General features: G+C 33.0%; 1 long non-coding RNA gene across 2 annotated transcripts; it reads left to right on the top strand.

Moving 5' to 3' along the window:
* The first annotated feature begins 1,690 nt into the window (after positions 1 to 1,690).
* On the top strand, positions 1,691 to 4,377 carry LOC125054108. 2 transcript variants are annotated; one of them, XR_007117664.1, is made up of 4 exons: positions 1,691 to 1,773; positions 2,610 to 2,776; positions 3,409 to 3,451; positions 4,212 to 4,377. It is a non-coding gene; the product is annotated as an uncharacterized LOC125054108 (long non-coding RNA). The 2 variants fall into 2 exon arrangements; XR_007117663.1 differs by lacking the exon at positions 1,691 to 1,773 and adding an exon at positions 2,440 to 2,463.
* The last annotated feature ends 2,143 nt before the right edge of the window (positions 4,378 to 6,520 follow it).

Genomic DNA, 6,520 nt, shown 5'->3' with positions numbered 1-6,520 from the left:
TGAGATGAACCTATTGCACCACTTCACGCCGGTTTTCTTTGAGACAGTGGTACTGCCCTGCCAGCCCAACCGTAACGCGAAAGCTCTCTTTCGTCTCTTTCTGTCATATTATGTACAATACGTAATAAAGTGAGAGAGTATAATATCTACTACACTTATATTATAAAGCAGAAAGAATTTTTATTTTGACCAATTTACGATCAATATGAGCGGAGTTAGCGGTTTACTCAGTTAGGTTGAACGCGCTATCTTGAGAGCGATCTCAGGAAGTGAATACTATAACACCTAACAACGACCAAATTAAGGCAGGTGAAACCGCAGCGCACAGCTAGTAATATGTGTATTTAATTGTTTATGCAAATTATGTTTAAAACTGTATTTAACATAATAGTCAATATCTATAATTTGAATTGCAATACTCCGATACATACTTATCCGTTTATGTTTATTTAAAACAAATGAACAACACATTAAAAACAAACTACCAAAACCTTTCACCACGGAAAACATAAATGTTACCCACAACGTCTTGTGAAAATATATCTCTTTATATATCTTCTTCGATAATTTAATTTTAAAAATAGAATTTCGTATATTTTCGTATATTGCTACGTTCGCCCTTTCTCACTCACTCTCTCAATATGTCTCAATCGCTCTCTTCCTTTTCTTCGACAAAAACGCTGCACATCTTCGTGACGCTAATATTATTATTATTGCTTTTCATCCGTATTTACTCTCATGCGCCCAAAGAAGTTTCACTTCAAATAGTACCAATATCAACTACTTTTAACTTTTTAAGTAAGTTAATATTAAAATATAACGTATAATAAATAACTCACTAACCACCTATGTATAAAAGCGAAAGATCTAAAGTTGCTTTACGTACAAAGAGGAAATTTGTCTGGAAGGTTGTTATTTAGTCGGGTTAATGAGGTTAGATAATTATATAGGAAGAGTTTTTCTTTTAGCGTTTGACGAGTAGAAGAAATGACCTAAGAAATACTTTTATCACACTGTATTATCGCAAATTTATATGAAAGTTAAGACAAGTTTAAAGAGTACAGCCGTGCGATTCTGTTAATCCGTGAGTTCAACTCGCACTAATAACGCTCCCTTCGACACTCACGTCATTTTTGGAATCTCATGGTATTCTGTTAAGCTAATTCACATTACGTCTTGACAAGCGGAGGGAGCTTGTAGTTTAGTGTTTATCAGAATGCCAAATCGTAAAATGACTGCTTCACGACTGATTGAGCGATTGATTGAGCGTGACCACCGCTGTGAGAGTTCGAAAAGTGAGTTACAGAATCGCAAGGCAGAGTGAAAATGAGAATTTTGAGAGATTCTACAATGAAATACTGGAAATGGCAACAGATAAGTGTAAGTACCATATAACACGCAGATATATTTCATTTAATCATGACTTAAAGTTGCCAATTTATTTGCCACGATGAGTTCACTTCATCTATATATTAAATAATAATATAAGAACTTATAATACTGATGTCCCCAGAACATTTACGTCATTTGAAAATAGACAATTTCATTTCCCTAATTGCAATTAACATAATGAAATGAAAATGAAATCAGCATATAAATATATTAAATTAATAATTCCATACAGCTATTTGGAGATAAAGTAATCATAATTATAAATATTATCGTTATATTTTACACTCCAGTGCTCATTATAATCATAAAGCTGTCATATAAATATCAATCATTTCTGAAACCTAATCATTATTGTCTTAGTTCTCTTAATACACGTGAAAGGTGAGTTTCATATTAATCAGTGTTATTGTATCTAAAACATTTAATAGGTCTCATTTTTTTTATTAACTTTTCATTTGATTATTCATCTTAAAAGCGTATTTTACAAAAAAACTAATTTTATCTATAAATAAAAAGTTTTCCTGGCGTTCAGGGCAATGTTTAGCTACTTTCTACGTCTTGACCTTCTAACCCTCTGCTCAGGATCGGATTTTTATCTACGAAAGAGTCGAAGCTCTGAATTATCACTTGGGGAGCGTTCAAGTATTACGTAACGTATTTTGGGAGGGCCGGGGGGGGGGGGGGGATCCTTTTGTAAAACGTTACGATGCGGGGCGGGGATTAAATTACGCGTTATTGTTAATATTTTTTTCGACTTACACCACATAATAGTAACTAAAGAGTCACTAGGTGGTCACGAAACGTTTTACTATACTTGGGTACAGTACTGTTCTTGGGTACTGAAAAACGTTACGGCGAGTTACATTATACATACAATAATCTCCAAAAATTGCGTTACGTAAAACTTGAACGCTCCCTTGTGAAAACTAGCTGCTACCTTAAAACCTCGATTTTGCTCACTCAATCTTTATCCCACGTAGGCAGTGAAGAATCCTATTCAATGTCCAACGCCGGTAATCCATCCCAATAGCGGAAAATAATGTTTACAGTTTTCACCGTACGACCCCAATGGTTTGACATCTACATGTGTCTAGATAAGGATAATTTAATTGAAGTTGGATAAATAACTCAAAATTAAAGTTGTTATCGTTACCCGGCTTACGTGACTTTACCACGAGCCCGCTGTCTAGTACGTGAGATTATCTGATTTGTTTCAGATTTCAAAATGTGCTTCTTGGTGTTAGTATTCCTAGTGATAGTAGCGCAGATTAATGCTAGTCAAGATGTCACAATATGCTTAGCGAAACAGGAGATGTTAAACGAATGCCCTGGGTTGGCAGAAAAATATCTAAACTTTGATGGGCCAGATGCGAGTATGCTATTTGTAAGTGCAACATTTATTTTATACTAGCTGACCGGGCAAACGTCGTTTTGCCATATCATTTATAATAAAAAAATAGGGGTTGATCGTAGAGGGGTGAAAGTAAGGGGTTGTATGTATTTTTGTATGGTGTATCATAAAAAAATAAAAAATAAAAATTTTGTCTAAAAAATAAAAAATAAAATTTAGGGGTGGACTACCCCTAACATTTAGGGGGATGAAAAATAGATGTTGGCCGATTCTTATAGATACCGGATAAGCACAAAAAATTTCATCAAAATCGGTCAAGCCGTTTCGGAGGAGTATGGCAACGAAAACTGTGACACGAGAATTTTATATATTAGATAAATAAGAATATATGCGCAATACCTGTATGGTAAAACGATTGCAAGATATGTCTAAATCAACCACAGTGCCCCTACTCTGTAAATCGCCATTCCAATGATGAAACTAATAATTAACACTAATTATTTCCAAAAGTAAAACAAAAGATTGTTAAATATAAGTTGTTGTCACGACAAGCCTTTTTATTCTGATGCGCTCGATTAAATTCCAAAATACTTGCACTTCCTATTACTACCTGATACTAACCTGCGATTAGTAACACGAAACATTAATATTATATTTTATTTTAGGAGCACACTGATGGAGGCTACTATGCAAGTAAAGGAATAATGGGTAATATATTAGGGTTTACCTAAATTTTTTTAGACCATTCACAAATTGAATTCAGACAAACATCGTACATGGAGCTGTTTTATATATTTAATGAATAGCGTCCTTAATAAATTAACTGTAACAAAAGCGAGCGTTTAACCTGCAGGTTTATCTCAACTCAATTTGTGTTTTAAACCCCGAGTAGTCCACTAATTGATTTTTCTATATTCAATTCATACTTGTTCATCGCCGTGTCTAAAGAAATTAACAAATGTAATCGCCTGCTGGATAGTGGCTTAGCAAGATACAGAAACTACATCGCTCTAGCGTTGTAGCGTGAATGTGGATTTCCCTTTAAATACAATGAATTGAATTGAGTATATTGTGGAAGGGCAATGATTGGTAAAACTGAAAAAGTCACTTTAAATATTATAATTACTTCAGGTGGCGAAGAGTTAATTTCTTCTCTTCCTGAATTAAGAACTCGAAGCAATAAATGTAAAGGTCCTTTTAGTAGTGTCCTAGTGTGGTCTGTGACCTATACGAATAAGTCCATCTCCCTTTATCCGGAAATGAAAAATTGCATTGCAAATATTCTTTATTAATTGAATCACTTCCTTTAGTTAAAATGATGTAAAAACTTTTTACAAATATCCCTGCAATAAATGCCAAATATATAAACTACAGTCTACGCACACACGAGATAAAAACAAATGCAAAAAGTAACCTATTTAACAATCAATGATTTTACTATTTATAATTGTTATTTTACTTTTTTCAGAGGCAGACAATATTTTCAGCGAAGACCAAGTTTCGATTTGGAATGCCCCTTCACCAGTGTATAACTTAGGACTGTCTTTATTATCTGTATGAAATTATAAGTAACTCCTCTAATTTTAAAAAGGACTTAAATAAAAGCGAATTAAATGTAGCTAAAATATCAGTTACAGTTTGTCTTATATATATATATATTTTGATTTATATAAATAAAGAATTGGTAATAGCGTAGAGTAGTTTAATCACAAGTGTATGTTAATTATTAAAGACATTATATAAATTGGTATTTTTCTCTTAGTGTAAACGTATAAATTTTATCTATGTTGATTTTGTTCACCCAAATGACAACATTTATCGTTCAAACTAGATCAGAATCTCCTCATCAGTACTATCCAATACGTAAAACTTTAAAGAGAAAACCTTTAAGTTGGGTTGTTTTAATAACGGCCTGGAAAAATATTTCCAGACCTCATCCACACCATCTCGATGGCTTTACAGTCATCGACTTTCAGAAAAAAAAAGTTCCTTGGACTTTTTCGAACTGGCGAGCTGTGGAATCGGCTTCAGTGGAGGTCTTTCCTGGGAGATACGACGAGAGCATACTCCTCTCTTAACCCTTTTTCCGTAGTCTCATTTGCCCCTTCTAACATATAAAGAAGGCCTAAAATACAACACTAAGGGTCTGTTTCACAATATACGGATAAGTTCTACATAAGTTCCAAATTAGCTATTTACTACTTATTGGTAGGATAAACACTATTATTGCGTTTCACGACTGTCAGATAGCGCTATTCGTCACATAAAGTCCATCATAAGTTATGAGTCCGATGAATGTCAAATAACACAATTTATCTTTCAAATAACTTATGTGTTGCATAGCTATTTGGTACTTTATCCATACATTGTGAAACAGACCCTTACACTGACTTTATATCAAGTATATAAACAACTGACTCCATTTAAGCTTAGAGTTTGAAGATAGATCATTATATAAACATAATCTTTTGCGTTTCGTCTCGTAACAACAATATGCATAATACAGACGGGAACTAAAACAGTCTAAAAATAAAAATTTGTATAAAAACGTATTTTTTTTGTTATTTAATTGTATAAAAACATGTTTATGATGATTAAAATCGCACTTCACGGAAAATTTCCTTAATATATAACTCAAAGTCATCAAAAGTTTATTATCAATTTAAAGCTAGAAAATAACAGACAGCTTACGTAGTAGGTACGTTGGATAACCATTAATTAGACAATGAATATGGATATAAAGATAAACACAATTTAAATACGAAAATGTAAAAGGTTTAAACATTAGAACAAATAACATTATCGCTACTCTGATTTCACTCTGCGAACATATATGTTGATAGTGTCGGAGACAGCATTCAGTAAGCGCAACGTCTTTGATGACGGGGATCTGTGCAACAGACTGGTTCTGGCCCTTGGTATCGCAAATAACCTAGTCCTTCGCACATATCCCATAGGTACAAAGAAACCGAGTTCTTGGGTTGCACACCACTTGCAAGACTTTCAGTATATAGTAGGCCAACTGTAAGTCCTGTCCGGTTTCCAAATGATTGTACCCCATCAACCCTCAGACAAATAATGGGTACATTAAAGGATAGTAGGGATAGACGCCATATAGTCTGTATAAAAGTATCGTGTAAATTTATTCTGTATGTTACATAAGGCAGTATTTAGCTTGATGGGAGCTAACCAATGCGTTGTACAAGCTTCAGATGGCTTTAATATTACTGAACGTTATTTCTCGAAGCACAAATCCCATTCTTGCGTATGCTTTCTTGCAAATGTCCTCTATTATTATTATTATTATAGCTTCTTTATTTTAATAATGAATAATATATTAAACAAGTATATCATATGATTAACTAGAGTCGAACGAAAAAGCGCGGCAAATTAAAAAAAAAATAGTACGGAAAAGTTTGATATATTTTGTGGATTAAACTTATTTGATACTTGATTTTATTTTATTATTTTTTACATTGATAGTAACTGTATTTCTATGAAATTAAATACTATACGCATTTAGTCTTTTACTATTGATACTTAAAATGACTAGCATTTCATGGAAAACTAAAACTATATTTATTATAAAACACAACTTTATTCGGAATAATCATAATCAGAATCCAAAAAATCAATATGCATAGATTCATCGTCATTTTTTCCAGGTGTACTCGACACTTTGATTTGTTGCCCCTTATGTTTTTATTCTGTGTATTGATACTTACACCTGGAAAAAACATGAAAAAGTTATTACCACACACATTTTTTTTTAAATTC

This window comes from Pieris napi, chromosome 11, assembly GCF_905475465.1.
Source record: "Pieris napi chromosome 11, ilPieNapi1.2, whole genome shotgun sequence".
NCBI lineage: Eukaryota > Metazoa > Arthropoda > Insecta > Lepidoptera > Pieridae > Pieris > Pieris napi.
Note: the sequence above shows the minus strand (reverse complement) of the source record. Positions and strands in the feature narration are given on the sequence as shown.